The sequence below is a fragment of the Pyrus communis genome, chromosome 15, assembly GCF_963583255.1.
Source record: "Pyrus communis chromosome 15, drPyrComm1.1, whole genome shotgun sequence".
NCBI classification, from domain to species: Eukaryota; Viridiplantae; Streptophyta; class Magnoliopsida; order Rosales; family Rosaceae; genus Pyrus; species Pyrus communis.
This window is the reverse complement of record NC_084817.1, coordinates 8,277,451-8,299,944: the sequence shown is the minus strand read 5'-3', so window position 1 is coordinate 8,299,944 and position 22,494 is coordinate 8,277,451. Positions and strand designations below refer to the sequence as shown.

Here is a 22,494-nt window from a genome sequence, read left to right as displayed (position 1 = left end):
AGGAAAGAAAAGAGAGGAAGAAGAGATAAGAGCATAGAGAGTTATTTTTGTATTCCTATTATTCCAGATTATAAATAAAAGCATCACTGTTGCCACGAGGACGTATTTCAGTCACACTAACTGTAGAGGAATCTCGTAAATATCGTGTCTTATTTACTTTTATTCTATTGCACACATACCGTCGATTTTACAACACGTTATCAGCACGAGAAGCTCTTGTGTCAGTGGAAAGCACAATGCCACAAATCCGGTGAAGCATTACCTACCACTTACCTCTGTCAGCTGGAATCTCACAAATAAAAAAATCTTTTCATTTCATCTTCAAATCTCTGTACTACTGATTTTCTTGAAGCAACTATGTATCTTGTTGTATGACTGTATGTCATCCTTTGCAGAAGCAAAAGGGTACAGACTCAAAATCCGTAGAACATCTGACGGCCATGTAGACATCCTTTGAACTCTAACTTGCTGACCTTGGATTGAAATACTTTCTTCTTGAAAGTTGTTCATCCGCTCAGTACCTATAACATATCAAATTTTCAAAAAATACCAACGGTGCGATCGTTGCAGATGTCTGAAAATTGCGCAAAAAGCTGGAAAACATCTTATGAGTACCGAAAATCCATTTTCAATAGCTCAGATTGAAATTGTTTCTTCACGAAAGTTGTTCAATATCTTCTTATCCATATCATCCTAAAATTTGAGCTAAATCTAATGGTTTGATCTTCTCATAAGTTGCAGACACTACTGTTAACTCCAAAACTTATGGGATTGGGAACTGTTTAGACTTTTTCGAAACTCACCGGAGGAGGAACACAAATTGAGACTTATTGTTACTATCACTTCTTGGGTAACTAAAAAAACTTAAAGAGTTGTAAAAATAAAATAAAATAAAAGGAATGAAACAAAAGAAAAGGCTTTAAACCAGCACTATTCACATAAAACAAAAATATCAAACCCTTTTAATAAAGAAGTGCACTGGCGGGTCCATTTTGAATATCATCGTTTTTTTTCTTCTTCTTTTCACATGGTGCTGACGCACCATTCCAAAACCTTTTTCACCATGTGAAAAGAAGAAAAACAATAGAAAAAGGTTTTGGAATGGTGCGTCGGCACCATGTGAAAAGAAGAAAAAAAAATAGAAAAAGGTTTTGGAATGGTGCGTTGGCAGTTGGCACCATGTTAAAAGAAGAAAAAAGAAAATGATGATATTCAAAATGGACCTGTAAGTGCATTTCTTTATTAAAAGGGTCTGATACTTTTGTTTTTATGTGAATGGTGCTGGTTTAAAACCCTTTCAAAAGTTTCATTTACTTAAAAGCAATTTATTTACAGTGAGTGGAATTATCGCCCTTTGCTTTAAGTTTTGATTTGTTTATGTGAATGGTGCTGAATAAAAGCCTTTGTCACAAGCTTTATTTACTTAAAGGCAATTTATTTACCATGGCTGAAATTACCGCATATTGCTTTAATTTATTTATTGTACTTCTTTTTGTTATGATGAGTATATACATGACCCGAAGTTCCTTGATCAGATTAGAACCTGCACAACAGCCTGCCGCCGAGTAGCAAGCTACCGCACAACAGCCGGCCACTGAGCAGTAAGCCACTACACAACAACCTACCACCAAACAAATGTCGACTGCACAGCAACCAAGCTACGAGAAGTTTTTTACTGTACAACAACTTCCTGCCGAACCCGAGATAGCAGAAAACACGACCCCCTCAGTCCCTTTGCAGTTGAAACCCACAATTGTATAAGAAACAATGCATGCCAACTCGTCTCTCAGTAATTCTTATAACCAATCGTCTTCTACTCTAGGTGGACCATCGCTTCGTAATCTCCCTAAAAGGATTAATCGAGGTATTCCTAAACCTACTTATGAGGCAGACCCTACGTGTAAAACTAAATATTCGGTGAGCAAACAAACGCATAACTCAAGAGTTAGGTACCCATTAAACAACTATGTGTCCACCTATCACCTGTTTGAATCAAATAAGTCGTTTGTGAATCAATTGTCTACTATATATATTCCTAATAGTGTGCAGGAAGCCTTAGTCGATCCTAGATGGAAAGAATCAATGAATGAGGAACTAAGATCGCTGAAGAAGAATGCTACTTGGGAACTATCAGACTTACCAGCATGCAAGAAACTAATGGGATGTAAATTGGTTTATACAATGAAATACAAAGCAGATGCAACAGTCGATCAGTTTAAAGCAAGACTAGTGGCAAAGGGATAAAATAAAAAATATGGCATAGATTACATAGACATCTTTGTTCCAGTAGCCAAGATCAATATTGTTCGAGTTTTATTGTCCTTGGCAGCGAACCTAAACTGGCCATTTCAACAATTCAATGTAAAAAATGCATTCCTACATGGAGATATGATTGAAGAATGAAGCTTTCACCGGGATATACCGAAACAGGAACAAGGGTAAGATATTTAAGCTAAAGAAGTCATTATATAGATTAAAGCAGTCACCAAAAGCATGGTTCAGCAGATTCACTAAATCAATGAAGGCATTCGGGTATAGTCAAAGCAATTGGGATTATACCTTGTTCTTGAAATAGAAGAATGAAAAGATTACAGCACTCATTGTATATATGGATAACATGGTGGTTACAGGGAATGACCCATTTGAACAATCTGCTCTAAAGAAGTATTTGTCTACGGAGTTCGAAATGAAGGATCTTGGATCTTTGAAATACTTTCTTGGGATCGAGGTATCAAGAGGCAAGTCTGGAATATTCTTGTCCCAAAGAAAGTATATCATTTGTTGTACCATATATTGGGCTCAAGTATTTGGGCCTCACGACCTAGCCCATAAAGCATGTAGAAGGTGAAGGGAACCCTTAAAAAGGATCATTCACCTCACTTTAGGGGATATAGCAAAGAGAGCAAACTCTAGCCTCCATATTGTAACCCTTAATTTACATAGTAAAACCGGATCGACACCAATGTTGACATAGCCCAACTTGAGGTGAACCACAATATATCTTTAATAATTCCTAACCATGACTTGTCTGACACATGACTTAGTCTTGCCACCTCATCTTAGAATGGCATATCTTTAATAATTCCTGACTACTACATTCATTATTTAAATGTTAGGGTGAAACTTTAGTGATTCATGGTAGGGTACAAATACAGAGTTACATATATACCATTGTCCCACTCTCTGGGAAAACCCACGAATGAGATAATTCATGTTCTTTTAACATGATTTTAGATGCTTGATTCGTACATGGCAACCGCACCACATGTTACATTATTATATTTCATTGAATCATATTGTCATATAACTTTTCACTAGGCATGCTACATTATTATATGTTTATATAATCTATGTATGACAGTGTTCGCAATATGCACACTTTGACGATTAATTGCTTGTATATGATGCTCATACATATTATTGATTAACCAAGGACCAAAATTATGGTAGTCCACACTACTGATCAGCTTATAGATCTATGAGCCACATGCTTATGGTGACCAAGATTTAGTCTGAACAATGATCTCTTGTTTGGCCGGACATCCGCTTGCTCGAACACTCACTCATTTGGACATTTATGTGATCGGACACCCGCGAGCTTGGACACCCATTCATTCGGGCACCTACGAGATTGGACACCCACAAACATGGACACCTTTGAACTCGAACCTTGACTCATGGGCCCAACTTTTAGACCCAACTCAAAGTCCCTACATATGGCCCTGACTCAAATACCCAACTTATGGACCCGACACATAGACCCAATATGCCAAATCAACAAGCGGACCCGAGTCATGTCGAGAGTTAACTCATAATGTGCAAAAGCTGACGTCGAGTGCATACTCACAACGAAGAATGCCACGAGCCGAGCCGCCTCTCAACGAGCACTGCCTCCAGCCGAGCAACCGCATCGCCGCGAGCATTGCCTTTAGCCGTGCAACCTTGAAATGTGTGCTACCTCTAGCTGAGTATTACTTCACATTGAGCACCGCCTTATGTCAAGCACTGGTTTTGGACGACATCTAGTCACTTCGGCCCTCACATGGATTGGATTTGAAGTCTCCAGCCAAAAGACTTTCTTGACTGCAGACTTGGGGGACTCCTATTGTACCATATATTGGGCCCTAGTATTTGGGCCTCACGACTTAGCCCATGAAGCATGTAGGAGGTAAAGGGAACCTTTATTCTATAAAAGGGATCATTCACCTCACTTTAAGGGATATAGCAAAGAGAGCAAACCCTAGCCTCCATATTGTAACCCTCAATTTACATAATGAAACTGGATCAACACCAATGTGGACATAGCCTACCTTGAGGTGAACCATAATATATCTTTGTGTTCTTGTGCATTTGTGTGATTTAGGGTTGGATTTACGTTGGTCCAAGATTGACCCAATTTTGTGCATCAACATCATTGTTTGTTAAAGGAAACCAGGATGTCAGCTTGTAAACCTGTTGTAACTCTGTTGGCTGAAGGAACGAAGTTGAGTCTTCTCCAGAATCAAGTACCGATAGACAAAGGAAGATATCAACGGTTAGTTGGGAGATTGATGTATTTGGCACATACAAGACCTGATCTTGCTCATGCATTGAGCATAATCAGTCAGTATATGGATGATCCAGGGGAGCAATATATGAGTGCGGTTATGAAAAATGAGCATTTCAGAATCGAAGGGTATACCGATGCCGACTGGGCAGGTTCAGTAAACGACCTACGCTCAACATCAAGATATTTCATTTTTATTGGTGGTAATCTAGTAACATGGAGAAGTAAAAAGCATAATGTAGTAGCTCGTTCGAGTGTAGAAGCGAAATATAGAGGTATGGCTCTTGGTATTTGTGAACTATTGTGGCTTAAGTTTCTATTACAAGATTTGGGGGTCAACCACAGTTTGCCGATGAAGTTATTTTGTGACAACAAGGCTTTTAGGGATATCGCTCATAATCCAGTACAACATGATAGGAAGAAGTATGAGGAGGTTGATAGGTTCTTCATTAAAGAAAAATTAGAGGGAAAAACAATTGAATTTCCCACGATTAGGACCGGGGATCAAGTGGCTAATATTCTCACAAAGGCTGGTTCTAGTGACAAGTTCTCAAGTTTCTTGGACAAGGTGGGCATGTGTGACATAAATGCACCAACTCGAGGGGGAGTGTTGACTTGTATAATATTTCCCTTAATTTTGGGATTCCTATTATTTTGGGTTTCCTAGTTTAGGTTGTAGATTGCTTTTAATTATTCTTTCCTTATTGTAGTAGGATTGTACATGATTATATATACCTCAGAATGAAAAGAATACAATTAACACATTCAAAGCATTCTCTTCTCCTGCTGTGTTTCTTACCATTTCCCTCACCTATTTTTCGTTAATCACTAATCAGACTGTCCAATGGATGCAAAACATCAGCCGTAGTCCTCGAGTGCAGAAATTTGAGTGAACAACTGACTGAACTTTCATTTTTGACATTGCAAGCCAGGCCATTGCTCACTCAAGCGCTGGAAGATGGCGATTTCAGTGCTCTTATTGATCCAAGGTTGGAGAAAGACTACAACAGCAATGAGATGGCTCGAATCGTTACTTGCGCTGCTGCTTGTTTACGCCATTCAACATGGCTTTGACTGCGAATATGCCAAGTAATTCCTTTTTACTATTTCACTGTTATAGCTTATGATAGTAGTTTCTTCAAACCAAGCTCATAAGTGTTCATCTAATTAACTGAAATTTTTTACAGTTGATCCGAACTGGGCAGGTTGTCCATGCTTTGGAATGAGTCGCTTCCTTGACGGAGCTTCATGAAGGAATCACTCCAGGAAACAGCACAATACACAATAGCTATGATAGGATTTTTAAGTACCTGCGCAAAGAGATTCAAATCATACAAAATATTTTCAAGAGAACAAGGTACAGTATAAATGGCTCAAGTAATGTCGTTTTCTGTAGGGATTATTTAAAACAATTTATGCAAAACCAAAATCTTAGTTAATTATTTGAAACAAAGATTGGAAGAGATTGATTTTTAATTTAAAAATAATAAAGACGAATTTAACAAAGCTAATTTAGGAAAAACAACTAATAACCAATTAAGAAGAAATCAAATAAAAAAGAAAAGGTTTTGAGAAACAAATTTGGAAAAGCACTAGGGTTCCACCATCCCCTTAAACATCTTATGTATTTTTACTAATTACTTATGAATTACACATGCAACTTTGAAGGTTAGGTTTTCCTTATGCATATTCTACTTGTGGCATTCAAACTAGAACGTATATCAAACATAGAATCCGTCTGTGGCATTCAGATTAAATATAAACATGCATGACTCATTATGCTTAGTGAAAACCCTTTGAATGCAACCCCTAAGACGTGGCATTCGCCCTAGGTGAACTTACAACTATCAATCACAAGAAGCAATACTCAATCCTTCGGTGGCATTCCGACCGAATTGCATCTGATTACTTATCTAAACATCCTAGTGGTAGCTAAGCATTAAGATACAAAAACAGTTTAAACATAGTGATTAATAATTTAAAGTATGCATGCATAATATTGTAAGCAATTAAATAAAGACTACATATTCATGCTAAGGCTCAAGGCATTATCCTAGTAAATGGAAATTAGTTACGAACAACCATAAAACAAAAGGAATTTTATTGAAATAAAAAAAAGGATAGAAAACACCTTAAAACGTCAAAGTCTAGCTAAGTTCACCAAATTAATGCGTTCCTAATGGCTAAATATCCTTATTTATACTACTACAAAATAAAATCCTACTTAGAAAATGTCTTCTAAAAACTATGAAACATAATAGAATAAGATAACAAGGAAATAAAAGGTTTCCTATTTGAACTGAAATTCGGACTTCTCAGAAAATCAGATTTTTAACCAACCAAATCAATTCCGATTTGGTCCGAAAAGATCTTGTTTAAAGCATAAGACGTCTCTAACAAATTCTCAAAAGGAATCTTCCTCAAAATATGTCATCTTGATCTCCAAAATACCTAAAACATCCAAAATCATCAATCTGGGAAAGCTGCGCTGGGCTTTCTTTTCTTTGCCACAGTCAAACGGTTTGGTAGAAAAATCTGAAATTTTGACACAATCATCTTGAAAGACTCACGAACTTCCTCCAATTGGAATCACTCCAAAATTCATCTATTTGATTACTTTTTGCTCCAAAGAAAGTGGAATGTCCTACATAAAAAATATCTAACAAAGTATTAAAATTCTACCAAAATAACCAATAAACTATAAGTAAGAATAGGGTAAAATATATAGTATAATATCGTTCATCAGCTACCATCATATCAGTAGGTACAGTGAAACTGCCAGTGAGTACGGTCTTAACCCTTCCGGCTCCAGCAGCGAGGGCCAACGAACGGTCTGGAGTTAAGAATTAAGATCTCGAAACCTTTGTGTTCTGGGGAATGATTTTTTTTTTCGGTTTGCTTGTTCAATTTTATATTATGTATATTCCATTTTTTTCAATTGCCTGCTGAAAAAAAAAAATTTCACAGATTACATTAATGTTTCTGGTAAATAATTTTACAGTAACTTTCTTCCTGGGTTTGAAGTAGCAGCTGTTATTTGCTTGTTCATATCTGTTAAACAAAAATCAAAGAAAACTTGGATCGCAAGTAAAAACTGGATTACCATGAGAGCAAATCCACCTTTTCTGAATTCCCAACTTCCAAAAACTAAGTTGGTGTCTTAGTTCTCTCACTCAACTGTTTTACTTTTCTGACGTGAGCCACTGTAATCATCGAGGACTCAAACGAAAGCTGAATCTGTAGTCCAAGGGCAATCAATCGCCTTCACCCTTTTGTTTGCTAACAAGTACACGGGATTTCAACCATTGCTTCCATGAAGCGTCCTGTTGTTGCTCGAGCCATGACAAAAAAGAGCTATCCAACAAGCAGAAAAAGTTGACATAGAGGAGCTGATATCTCACAGCTGTAAACCGAAAATTTACTAGTTGCACAATCGGCCATACGCCTCCTTCCAGAACAAAGGCTGGTAGAAAATCCCTTTTACCATCTTCCCTGAATTGAGGAAAACTCTTTCCGGAAGAAAAACCCATGTATGTGAAAAACACAAGCAAATCCAATGGCCCAAAAAGGAACCCATCAGTCGCCACTTTAGAAGCAACAAACCGAAATTGAGTTTGGTTGCAGAAGAAGTCTTGACCTTATATATCGATCCAAACCTTCATACCTGCAAAAGAAAATAAAACCAAACTCAAAAACTGTCTCTGTCAGCATAGAAAGGAGAGGAAACACACTGAAATTTTTTGAGGAGGACTCTACAACACCAGTTGATGTGGGAGCGAGATCTAAAAAATACCAGCAAAATCACATGTCCACACACTCAGAATGTATGATCTTTTCCCCCAAAAAATCCTTACCAATAAATTTGCTAGTATTTTCTTGTGAGCATGCATTTGATCATGTAAATATATAATAAAATGTTGAGAAATTCCAAAACTTAGGTACCGTTTGATACGCAGACGGGACAGTACGAAACGGAATGGGATGGGATGGGACGGGACAGAACAGAGGTTCTGTGTTATGTTTGGTACACGCAGGACGAAACATGATGATTGTTCCGTTCTGTGTTTGGTACGCGTTGGACGGAACAGAACCAAAAGATTGAATGACTAACTTACCATTGTTCTGTCTGTTGTTTGGTACAATGTTCATGCGAGACTTTTTTTTTTTTTTTTTGAACTTGTTCATATTTGAACGCATAACAATACCATGTTTAGCTTTTGGAGATTGCATAAGAAACAAAACGAAAAACAATGGCAGAGAATTTAGAGAGAGAAAGTAAATGACTAAAGATTGTATTCCTTGAACAGTGAATAAATTATAGAGAAAGAGGTTTTTGTTATTTATACAAGTATTTTTTGCTTCACTCATAAGCTACTAACCAACTAACTTATATCCCTACAATCCCAACAGACTGCAACACCAGACATGGAGACCTATAAAACGAAAAGCAAAGAGCATTGGTAAGTAATAATAAAACAAAAAAACTACACAAATCACAATTAGAAAAGTCTACTTCCATTTCCCTTTCAAACCAGTTCTCCAAAGCTCTTTCATATTGCCTAAAGAACAATGGTAATGTGGTCTATTAATTCACATAGCCTTCAAAAAAGAAGCCATCGTACTCTTGATCGAGAGATATAGCAGCAAAAGGGGAATGCCGGAAATACACAGGTACACATTGAGCGCGAGCATTGTAGAATGATTAAAGCCAATCATTTCTCTGCCATTCCACGTTGCACCATTCCTTCGACATCAATCACTTCAACATCCATACTAAACCCCCTGTGTAATGCTAAAGAATACAATTCCTATTATTCGAGCTAATAAAATAGCAGTGCACCATGTGTTATCTAATGATACAGCAACTCTTAAGTTGTTGAGTTGTTAACACGATTAGAAATCTTCTACATGAATTCCAGTACCATGTTAGCCTAATAGTCATTCCCAGAAACAGTCAAATAATTGAAGCATCTAAGCTCTCAAAAGTCACATACAACTTTCACTATATTGTCAATGAATGCAACAAATTTCTCAAACACAAACAAAAACAATAAGATATTACATGCAATTGTATATTGTAGCCATCAATGGTTCAAATAACTAGTTAAGGCAAAAAAAATGTGTAGTCTACGAGTTCAAGTTGAAGCATATCTCCCTAAACATGCAACTTCCACAAGATTTCTCAATTCATTCAGGCAATTTTTCAAACACTAAGCAAACAACCAGACGGGTAGGCTTAGGATTGCACCTGCAGCAGATCCATTAAACGGGTGAGACGGAGTAGCCATAAGCATCGACTTCAGAGCCATAGCCGGAGGTGCAGAGACTGCGGGGCTTCTGCCGACATTGTAAGTGTTCATCACGCTTAGCAAACTCTTTGGCGCCTACAAAAAACAGAAAAACCCAAATCCTAAATCAGACAAATAAGAAATCTTTCAGACCGATTTAGAACAAATCGTCGAGAAAAACCAAATGGGTACCTCTCGAATCAGTGATTTAGCAATGAGGGACGAAGCTTTGGTTCTAAAAAGAGAGCGGGTTACCAAGTAGTTGTTGTCGCAGAGGTTTCGATCAACGATGAAGGCAATTTGGACGGGGGTGACCATTCCCTTCCCCAAATTCTCAGATTTCTTGCCTTTGGATGGCTTCCCCATTTTCTAAATATTGAGAGATGCCGTGGAAAACTAGGGCTCGAATGGAAGGGAGGAGGAAGAAGAAAGAGAAGGAGAGGTTGAGATCTGAGGAAAGAGACAATGGGAGAGCGGCATTTTTGTCTTAAAATGTTATAATTTTGTGTTCCACGGATGTAGAACAAGTCATTCCAGGGGGTGAGACGGAAAGAAAATTCACCCAAAACTTGTCTCATGGAACAGCGTGTTCCACCCATTTTAGGCGCACCAAACATAGGACGGAACGTCTCGTCCCACTCAATTTTGTCCCGTCCCACGTACCAAACGGTACCTTAGGAAACTCTGTGCCCACAGTATTTGGCTTAATAGCGTGATTCATATCAGAAAGTGTTTTAGTACATTTACGACAGAAGAATCGCTTAAGAACATTACCATGTCACAAACAGCGTCATGTAAATAGCATGTCACTCTCCATGAGAGAAGTGATATAATCATACACCTACGTAGACACAAAATCAGTGAAGTGTGAACACATGGTTGGCTAGGCTAGGCTGGACACTTCACAATTATGTTTATTTTTCTTTTCCTTTAAAAAAAAAAAAAAAAAAAGGACGTTGGTGGCAACGTCACTGCAGTCCACACTTTTGGAGATGTGAAAGACTCACAAAATCATTTCAACCCCTACTAGCCACCATCGTACGATTCCTAACGTCAAGAATCGAGCTCAGAATATGTGTGGAATCCGAAACTTACTTTAATTATTAATGGGCCAATAGGTTCAGGTCAATATATAGTTGGGTATTCGGATTACTACTAGTTTAGATGCTTCTAGGCTTCTACTGAATGTGATAAGGCTATGAACCTTTATTGGAAAGGCATGAATGAAATTCATGAATTTCAATTTCTTTGCTTTTATTTCCTTTTTTTGCACTTTCTTTCTTTTATGAATTAGGGTTCTATCAAATCCAGTCCTGCCAAATCATGTCATGCCGAAAATAATTTTAACATAAATGTTCTTGCTTTATGGGTCCAAACACAAATGCTTAGATCAGCTTACGCACCGATATACAACTGATTCTCATATTTCTCTTTTTAATTATATGTGTCAAAAGAAATCATAATAAAATTGTGCCCACTTGCACTTTTACTACGTTCTTTCATGCGGCACGTGTAACAATTTGTTCTTTTTTAAAATAATAATAATAATAATTTGTTTGGAAAAAATAAAAAATAATATGTTTAAAAATAATAATAAACTTGCTAAACACTTGCAGTCTTGTTACACGGATCAGGATTCTCTCCGGAGCTAAGGGTGAAGATCCTCCTGATCAAGTTCATCGGGCTATTGAAATTTTATCCAACGGCTACAAACAATGAGTTCCTCTAAAAGTTATAATAATTGTAACCGTTGGACAAAATTTCAATTGCTTGATGGACTTGGTCAGGAGAATCCTCGTCCTTAGCTCAGGAGAGGATCCTGATCCTTGTTACACAGGTGATTTTTTTTTTTTTTTTTTTTTTTTTTTGTGAATTTATTTTTTCTTTTAAAATTTAATGGAAGGGAGACAATTTGAAATTATAAAAGCCTCGTCATTTTCTCTTCTTTTTTTTGGACAAATTTTCTCCTTCTATATATAAATGATTTTTTTAAAAGGAAAATGAAAAATGAGAAGCAAATTTCCTGAAATTTTTTTAGAGCCTCACTTTGTCCCCCCTTATCCCATCGCTTTGTCTCTCACCCGCTGCGAGATTAGATTATATCTTCTCCTTCTGTCTTCGTGGGTCTCCGTACTCCTCCATTCCTTACAACTCTGCAACTCCAACCACACTCTCTCTCTCCGCTGCCTGCAAATTTCTGCAATCTCAAGCTAAAAGGTAAAACCTTTGTCTCTGCCTCTTCAAGAAATGTTCAAAATGCCACATCCTGCTGCAAAGATTATAACTTTTCCATACAATTTCTTATTAGTTGGTATTATTATTGCCCAAGATGTTATTTTTTGAGTTAATCTTATATATTTTCAGTAATCTTTTTCCTTAATGTTCAAGTTGATTTGACCATGAAGAACCCAGCTTTGATTTTCTGGTGTCTTCTGATTGTTTTCTACCCAGAAAACCAAAATTGTGAAAGCTAAAAAAAATTATTAAAAATTATTAAAAAAATTAATATTATGTTCCTGGTATTTTGTTCAGTGCAACGATAAACATCCCTATGGGAGAATCAGGCAACAAAAATGAAGAAAAGACTGCCACTTTTGTAAATGGAAAGGTCCAAGAGTTACCCATCAAGGTAACTTTTTTCTGTTAATTAGCTTAATGATATGATTATATGTTGCTTTGATTCCAATCACTGTAAATTATTTTGCTTGATTTGTTACAGTTGAAGTTTTTAGAGGGTTTGATTTAGTAAATAATTTTTTTTTTTTATGTTTTTGTAATTTTAACCCAACAGGGAAATTACCCAGATGAAAAGGATCAATTGCATCTGATTTCAAGGTCTAATGGTTCATTGAGACAATCCCATTGTGCTATCTGCATTGCCAAAGAGAGTTGTCGAATCGTGCGTTCAAGAACTAGGCTAATGAACATTTTGGTGGAAAGAGGGAAGCCTCAGGAGGCTCAGTCCCTTTTCAATGGTTTGATTGAAGGAGGACACAGGCCATCACTGATATCATACACTACACTGTTGGCTGCCTTGACTGCCCAGAAGCGTTTCGAGTCCATTCCTTTTGTTATTTCACAGGTAGAAGAGAATGGATTGAGTCCTGATTTGATTCTTCAATGCTGTTATAAATGCATTTTCTGAATCTGGGAACGTAGAGGAAGCAATGAAAATGTTTAGGAAGATGAAGGAGAGTGGATTGAAACCCACTACCAGTACTTATAACACATTGATCAAGGGGTATGGGATTTCGGGTAAGCCTGAGGATTCTTTGAAAGTGCTCGAGATGATGTCCCGAGAGGAAAATGTGAAGCCGAATATCAGGACTTATAATGTACTAGTCAGAGCATGGTGTAAGAAGAAGAACATCACAGAGGCATGGAGCGTGGTGCATAAGATGGTTGCTTCTGGAATGCGGCCTGATGCTGTTACTTACAACACATTAGCAACAGCTTATGCACAAAATGGAGAGACAAGTCAGGCAGAAGGACTGATTTTAGAGATGCAGAACAAGAAGTTGTATCCGAACGAGCGAACTTGTGGCATTGTCATAAGCGGGTATTGCAAGGAAGGTAAGTTGAAGGAGGCCTTAAGGTTTACGCGCAGAATAAAAGATCTTGGTCTGCGCCCAAACATCGTTGTCTTTAACTCGCTGGTTAAAGGTTTCGTAGACACCATGGATAGAGATGGGGTTGATCAGGTGGGTTGACCTCCAGAATCGCATAGCTATTGGATTGCACGAAATGGTGTTTGTTTCGATTATTGACACAAGTAATGTGTGTTAATTTGCAGGTACTGAAGTTGATGGAAGAATTTGGGGTCAAACCAGATGTGATAACATGCAGCACCATCATGAATGCATGGAGCACGGCAGGGTTTATGGAGAAGTGTAGGCAAATATTCGACGACATGGTGAAGGCCGGCATAAAACCTGATGCGCATGCATACAGCATTCTTGCCAAAGGTTACGTGCGTGCTCAAGAAGTCGAGAAAGCTGAAGAACTATTGGCAACCATGATCAAATCAGGAGTTCGTCCCAATGTTGTGATATTCACAACCATCATAAGTGGATGGTGCAGTTCTGGCAGAATGGAGAACGCGATTAAAGTTTTTGATAAGATGTATGAGTCCGGTATTTCTCCCAATTTGAAGACGTTTGAGACCCTAATATGGGGATTTGGAGAAGCAAAGCTGCCATGGAAAGCTGAAGAAATACTCCAGATTATGAAAGAGTTTGGTGTTCAGCCAGAGAAATCTACTGTCTTGCTTGTTGCAGACACTTGGCGTTCAATTGGATTAACAAAAGAGGCAAACAGGATGCTGGGTTCTGCAAGAAGTATGGAAAAGACTCCTCAGGTTAAACAAGAAGAGGAGCCATTTGAGAGCTTGGAGAAAATATATCAAAAGAAGTCTGCAAGTGCATTTCATCCCAATGTTTTACAGATACCATCAGCTGTAGCAAGTGATCAAAAGGCTTCAGCAACTAGAAAAGGAAGAATGGTTTTAAGAGATGGTGATTTCTCATTGGACGTATCATCGCTTGCTGCAAAGTCTATGAATCTGTCGCATAATTGTAAATTCGGGGAGCGATCACCGATTATATGCAGGAAGCAATCTCAGGGGCAGCTTGGTGTGTATGGTCAGTTTGCACAGCAATGTACAGTTGTGTTCTTGAACTGAAGGTGCGATTTGGATTTAAACAGAGTCATACAATTCTCTCGGAGGAAACTTCAGCATATAAATGTTGTAGATAGTGAAGAGAGAGTTTCTTTTCATTGAAATTTGCTTCTTTTTGAGCATGTTGATTACGTGTTGTAAATGAAATGTTTCACCTTGTACCTTCCCACATTAATCATCAATATACTTATTGACTGTTGAGAACATGGGGAGTAGTGATGCTGCTTCTCCCACTTTTTGTGTAACTTAAGAGTAGTTTAGACTATCGCCGTTGTCGTAAAAAATGACTCACATGCTCAATGTAGCATGTCAAGGGGCATATTTGATAATGCATTTTGAAGAAATAAAAATGCTTTCAGGTAACCAAAAATAGTGGAGAAATTTTTTTGAGTGTTTTCAGGTTATAAAATACTTTCAAGCGCTTTTCATTTCAGAGTGCTTCTAAAAAAAGCACTACCAACAAAAGTGCTTATGGGCCATTCAGAATTTCCCTTATTCATTCATTCTTGATTCAGTTTCAAGCCCATGGCTATTGGTCTAAACATCAAGCTTATATTTGAAGAAGCATCTGGTTCAGACCAAGATTGACCCAGTTGGGGCAAATTATATCCTCTTTGTATTGAACCAATTAGCATCAGAATAATGTACACATGATCAACAAAAAAAAGAGCACAATGGTGAGCAGGATATTAAATGCTGCAATACAAGCATATAAGTGTGGTTTTGATATCGAACTAAAATCGAGTTCTGCCTGTTTTGCTTTGGAAATTTGATCCTTCCTCTGATGGAGGTTCAGAAGGAACCTTGCTAATAATCCATACCAGAAAAACACCAACAAGAGCACCCGAGAGATGTGCAATGTGATTGACATTCATCAACGAATCCCGATAATGCAGCAGAAGCTTGGGCCGCTTCCATAACCTACTTGTGGCCAAAAACAGCTACAAAAACAGAATCATATTGGTAATCTGTACCCAAATATGTACTTGGGAAAAATAAGAACCGAAAAAACACAAAATAAACATGCGCGCACACGTACATGTAAACAAAAAAACTACAGATGTCTGAAGTGTAATTACCTGTCAACCCAGATAATTTGACACAAATTATAACAAAACTGTAACAGGATTTGAGGAGCAACAAGGTCAGCGTTCTGAAAACCTCAGCTCACCCTTTCTATAACAAATTGACCCAATATAAGCACTTCGAGGATCTTCCTCCAGTCCCAAGACATCCACATTGATCAAAAGAAGGGTTGACTGGTTAAGCATATACTGATTCGTCTCGTCAAGAGATACAAAAATTCCAAGATCGGAAATCACCTTGGCAAGGACACTGAACGTAAATAATCCAAAAACAGCACCAGAGGCTCCAATGGAAACTGCATTTCTTGGTAGTACAAGTCACAAAACAAGGTTTGCTCCAACCCCGATAAGAATATAACAAAGCCACAGTGCAAAATTCCCTTCCTCTTCTTCAACTAGCCTTCCTGTTCAAGCAAGAAAGACACTATCTAATTTCAACAGGTATTTTAAATGTCGGATACCAATTTCTTTTGCTTCCGTATTAAATTGACCCTATTGGAAAAGAAGAAAAAGACCCTCATCAAAAATATACAAGAAGAAAAGGTTGCTCGAAAGATGTCTCCTGAAAATAATGCATAGTGAATTTTGAATCAGTACATACATGTAAACTAGTTAACACCGCAATGCTCTCTTGCTACACTTATGTCGTCTGTGAATCTAAATGGAACCTAAACCATGCATTCTAACAAAAACCAACCCAAGTGAATGATCCAGATTCATAGTCCAGCAACATAAGTGACAAAACCATAATTTGTTACAATATCATTCATATGTCTCACCAATTAACATGACAGAATGTTGCTGTTAAAAACTGGTACCAAGTATGCCAATTGTGGTACAAGTAGAGCATTTAATCGCGCAAACCTAACACAACCGTAAACAAATCAGAAGATTTAAATCCAATTAGACGTTGAACTAATTACAAATTACAAGTTACAAAGTTGTTAACTTCGGATTAATCAAACACTAAAAACACTACCTGAAACACATGATCAACCAAGTAAATTCCAATGTTAGCAAGTATAATCCAGAATATTCCGTTGGCGCGTCGATGCGGCTTCCCTCCTCGCTCTTCTGGCTGTGACAGAACATCGAAGTCTAGGCCTGTCTAGCAGTTAAACATACTATATAAGTTGATAGAACAGAAACTGAAAAAAAACCAACTACAACTGGCTGCAGCGAAAAAGATGGAGTGTTAGGGTTTACCTGAGCCGTTGGATTTGCATACTACTATGGGGAATCGAGCGGTGGAGGAAAGAAGGGGGCGGAGAAAGAGGTGGAGTTTGCTGGGTATGGTGGGTTTTTGAGGAAAAGTGGTGAGGTTGGGATGGTGAGAGAAACAGGTGCTGGGTATGGATTGGAGTTTGCTGGGTTTAGTGAGTGTTTGAAGACTGTGGAGCTGAAGGAGAAACTGGGACATATTCTGCTTCCGTTGTGGAGGTTGCTGGGTTTTAGAGCGTTGAGGGATTCCAGATAGACCGGGAAAGGGAGATTCCCTTTGTTTTATCCACTGTTCTCTTCCTTATGTTGTTAGTAAATGTCCATTTTACCCCTCTGCATCGGTTCAGTTTGTTTCATCAAGTTTTTTCTTTTGGTTTTTATGTACATGATGTATAATTTTTCTTCCATGATGTATGATTTTTCTTCTATGGTATGTAGCATTGAGTAGTTTAGAAAAATCAAACGGTTAGTTACTGCATATAGGGATTTAATGAATCTTTATAACAGTTAAATCTTGCATAAAATAAACAACATTAAGTAGGAGTTATCATTATAGACGGACTTATAAGTCATATCAATTATTGTAATTGTAATAATTATAAAACTAAATGTAGAGCGAAAATTAAGCCTTAAGTAACAAGTCGCTTCTCATGCATAAATTTGAGAGAACCGATTAATGAGGTCTTATTACAAATAGTGTAAGTGCGATATAGTGCACGAGTGTCTCAACATTTAAGTTGATCAACGATGACAAATAGGTGTAGTAACACTTTTATGTGGTCAACATATGCCATTGTTGGTTACTCGACATGACATCCACTTTAATCACCCAAAAATGTTGTCATGCACTTGTATTTGTTCGACAAAATATACCCTAGCTCAGAGAGTTAAAGAAAAGGAAAACAAATGAAAAGAGTTTGAAAACTTTGAGTTTTAACGATAAGAACAAAATAAAGGGTAAAGTGAATAGTATCATGTTTGACTTTTTAGTGTAAAAATATGATTTTTCGTTAAATTGAACAGTACCGTGGGCTTTTCGTTAAAACTCCCTTAAAGAAAATATGTGTGATGATGTCTTTTGTAATATAAAATTTCCCATAATCCATTTTATCTTCGGAAAATTCACTTCAACTATGAGTATCAAAAAAATAATACATTTTTGTAGAGTTGAAGAGAAATATCCCAATACATGTCCTTTTTTTTTTTTTTTTCTTTCAATAAACCATATTTGTAGCAATGAAATACTAGTGTTCCTACCCCAAGTGATAGATGATTGATTACAAGATGGTATATATTCTTTATAAAGGACCAGAAATACCTTGCTTACGTATCATTGGGAAGTGCATTAACATAAATACAGCGGTAAGAAGAGGTAATACAAAAGTGTGTAACTACAAAAACGAGTCAAAGTGGATTGTCCTACACTAGCGTAATAACTCTACCAAAGGCGAGCCTATTACAGGAATAGTGTCTGGTACGCCTGTTACAATTTTTACTGCCCAATAACCAATTTGGTCCTGAGGTAAGGAATAACCAGTTACACCAAAAGATGCAATCAATACACCCAAAACCACACCAATAACCCAAGTCAATTCACGAGGTTTTTTAAAGCTGCCAGTGAGATACACGTGAAATACGTGCAAGATCATCATTAGGACCATCATACTTGCCGACCATCGATGAACTAATCGGATTGACCAACCAAAATTAGCTTCAGTTATTATATATTGAATAGAAGCAAAGGCCTTCGTAACGGTCGAACAATAATAAAAGAGTCATAGCAAACCCAATCGCTACTTGTACTAAAAAACAAGTAAGCGCGATTCCCCTTAGACAATAAAATATGTTGGTGTGAGGAGGAACATATTTACTAGTTATATCATCGATAATTGCCTAAATCTCAAGACGTTCTTCGAACCAACCAATCATAGATTTCATTGAGATAGGTAAATCAAGGGGACACCCCCCCTGGGGAGAACCGTATATGAAAATTTCATCTTGTACAACTCAAACAGAAACACCCAAATACTAGTTCTAACGGATGTGTGTAATATAAAAGTTGAAATTTATTAATTCTATGATTTATGATTCAATTTTTTTTTAAGATACTAAAGAATAAAAATCCGAAAGCTCTTCTTTGTGGTTATAATGCCAAAAAATCAAGTTGGCTCATTCGTCTATGTATTGATCGTTATAGGCCTCTTGAATCTTCTATTTACCTATTTTCTTTGGAGTTATTTATGTGTAACGCGACTTTACTGCTGTTTTCTTTATCATTGATAGGAATTCTCTTATTAAGACCCTATGAATTGATTAAAACCTCATATTCATACTAAAACCACGATGATTCAATAAAACCCTTTCAAACTAAGTCTAAGTCCCAAAATTCCCTGAGTAAAAACCATTGGATCATCACTTATTCAATTAATAGATATAATGACTAAAAATCCAAACCAAATAACTTATTTAAAGACTAATTTTACATGTTTTAACATGAATGAATGACATGATTAATATTTTATTGACTAAGTCATAGTATTATAAATATACATGCTTATTAATGATATGATTAATATTTTATTGACAATGTCATAGTATTATAAATATACACGCTTATTATAAAATAAGCACGTTGATAATTTATAAAGGCTACACCAAAAAAGTTCTCTAACACCATATCCGTTCTGTTTGTACCATACTTGACCAATCCCGAAACTACTAAGCACCGGTCAACAGCATACCGTCAAGGACCCACAAGACTTTTCCTCCAACCAGGAGGCCAATCACAACACGACACATGTCGGTATCAGAAGCCAATCACAGTGCAACACGTGTCGATATCAGAGGCCAATCACAACACGACATGTGTCAATGTCAGAACAAAGCTAGAAACTCTCTTCTATAAAAGGAGATCATTCTCCCCACAATAATCCCTAATATCATTTGTACTAAACTATTCACTAGAACTCACAAAAAGAGAGCTTGAACCTATGTATTTGTGTAAACCCTTCATAACTAATGAGAACTCCTCTACTCTGTGGACGTAGCCAATCTGGGTGAACTACGTACATCTTGTGTTATTTGCTTCCCTGTCTCTATTCATTTACATACTTATCCACACTAATGACCAGAGCAACCTAGCGAAGGTCACAAACTTGACACTTTCTGTTGTACCAAAGTCCTCGCCGATTTTGTGCATCAACATTTGGCGCCGTCTATGGGAATCACACTTATTCCTACTCTCTCCAGCTTGTCAAGCTGATTTCCACCATTTGCCACACTTTCCTTCGACCAGGCACCCATCTCCAACATGGGGAGTAAAGGGAGCCACAGCACGCAGAACGACACCCCCCATCGCACTTAGTGCAAAGCAACGAAAGAGGTTTGCTATTCAGGCTAAAGTCGATGAGCTAGAGGCTAAGAACAACAAGATAGCGATAAAGAATGAGATCCTCTAGGAGCAGTATGAGAAGCTCTTCGGAATGCTCCATGAAGTTAGGCATACTCAAACACACGAACTCATTGCCCCCGGGGAAGTCAAGCATCACCTGGGTGCCCCCCAACACGGGGGATCACCTGCCTTCAACATGGATATCCTTAATGGGGAGCGAGTTACTCATCAAGGTGTTGATTAACATGAGACCTCTCTCGACCCAGCTGCTTCAACCCGAAGCAGGAGAAGTGGAGGAATGTACCTTTTTGCAGAAGGAGTAGAAGGATCAAAAGCCGTTTATCGCGACTGTCGGGACTTCCTGAGGCAACGTCGAGAGAACCCTATCCACATAAGCTCGAAGGTCAATGATCCAAGAGTTTCTGAAAGGTTCGGCCCTCTTCCATGCCCTAAGCCAATTGCCAATCTAGGGAATGAGCGACATGTCTTAGAGGAATATGAAGGTACGGGGGACTCAGGGGCGTTTCGACAGGTTCGTCCTGGAAGTCAGTACGGTGAGTCTAAAGAAAAATCTCATGCCCTTGACCAAGCTTTCCTACTTCCAAAAGGAGATGGAGACTTACGGAAGAAAGATCCAGCAGTACCTGACTCCACTCAAGACCCCCTTGTCCTACAACCCCTTGAGGAAGTAAACAAGTTGAAGGCCGAATGTCAGGCCAAAATACCTGACTGGAACCAACCTAGGCCTGGCCCTCTTACAAAGAGGATCCTCGACACCCCCCTCCAGGCAAAGACAAAGCAAAAGCTTGGCTTACAACTCTACACTGGAATGGAGGACCCGATTGAGTACCTTAACCTCTTTGAGTCCACCATGGCATACCGGATGCATACTGACGAAGAACGATGCCTTCTCTTCCCCTCTACCCTCTCTGGCGGAGCTCTGAATTGGTATTGTCGTCTTCCACCTGAGACAGTAGACTCATTTGAGGAACTGAGGAAACTATTTGTCTCTCAACACATCTTCCAAACGGATCGCTTGCATTCTGCATATGACTTGTACACTATTCACCAGAAGCCGGATAAGTCACTACGAAAGTATGCCGGCCGCTTCAGCCATGAGTATTCTCGCTGCGTTGAGGCAGATGACAAGACCGCCCTTAAAGCCTTCACGGCAGGCCTACGCGACTGTTTCTTCAAGTACATGATCAATGCTAACATTTGGAAAACTTACACTGAGGTAATGGCACAGGCTTATAACCATGCTTCCGCCGAGGCAATGACATATCAAGGGAAACCCCCTACAGCCATCCCTTATCAGCAAATAGGGAGTGGAAGCCAAATCCAACCGAATGAGAAGACCTCAACCTTCCAAACAGCAGCGACGTTTCCCCCTGCCCTACCTAATACCTCGCCAAGTCAACAGGCGTATCATTCTCAAGGCAAGAGGAAAAACTTTCATCCTTACCAGTCTCACTTTAATAAAAAGAGTAAGGGGCACTATTGCGATAACCAAAGGTATCACCATGATAATACCCGCCCCCAGGCGGTCAATGCAGTGGGCCAAACACGTGTCAAGCATGGTCCTACCCCAAGGTATGAGACATACACACCTTTGAACGCCACATGCACGGCCATTTACCCCAGTATAGCTCACTTGATACCAAAGCCAAGGCCGAGGGAGCCAGATTTCAAGTCCACAAAGAACACAGGCATGTTTTGTGGTTACCACGATTATAATCGCCATGACGGCGAGAAATGTATCACCCTCCGTGATCATATTAAAGCTTTGGCACGTGAAGGAAAAATTAACCAGTTCCTCCTTCACCCTCCAAGGGATAACCGCAACCAACGCCAAGTGAATGTGATATATTCCATAAGCAGTGGCACACCCATATCTGAATCTTCCAACAGGGCCATGAAAAACAATGAACGAACGTTGAAGCCTGGCCACCAAGTGTTTCACGTGGAAGACATCAGGGGAGGCAAGTATCAAAAGCCTAACTGGGATCCAATATGTTTCTACCCTGAGGAAGAAAAAGGTATCATCTATCCTCACAACGACCCACTGATTGTGGAGGCTCACATAGCCAACTTTGATGTACGACGAATCCTGGTAGACACGAGGGCGTCGGTCAATATCATGTTTGCTGAAGCTTTCAAAACACTTAATGTAGCTGAACACTTGCTCGATCACTCGGTTTCTCCTCTGATAAGCTTCTCTGGTGATGTCGTGCAACCTTTAGGGAGCGTACATTTACCCTTCACCATCGGTACAGGCCCGTACA

The 22,494-nt window shown here is 38.5% G+C and overlaps 1 long non-coding RNA gene and 1 pseudogene across 1 annotated transcript; one reads left to right on the top strand and one right to left on the bottom strand.

The window, feature by feature from the left end:
* Positions 1-11,855: 11,855 nt before the first annotated feature.
* Positions 11,856-14,945, top strand: LOC137717802 (pentatricopeptide repeat-containing protein At5g25630-like; annotated as a pseudogene).
* A 181-nt stretch (positions 14,946-15,126) lies between these two features.
* On the bottom strand, positions 15,127-17,055 carry LOC137716819 (uncharacterized). Its single transcript, XR_011065748.1, has 4 exons — positions 16,804-17,055; positions 16,577-16,701; positions 15,592-16,461; positions 15,127-15,453 (listed from the first exon to the last, which is right to left on the bottom strand). It is a non-coding gene; the product is annotated as an uncharacterized lncRNA (long non-coding RNA).
* Positions 17,056-22,494: the final 5,439 nt, after the last annotated feature.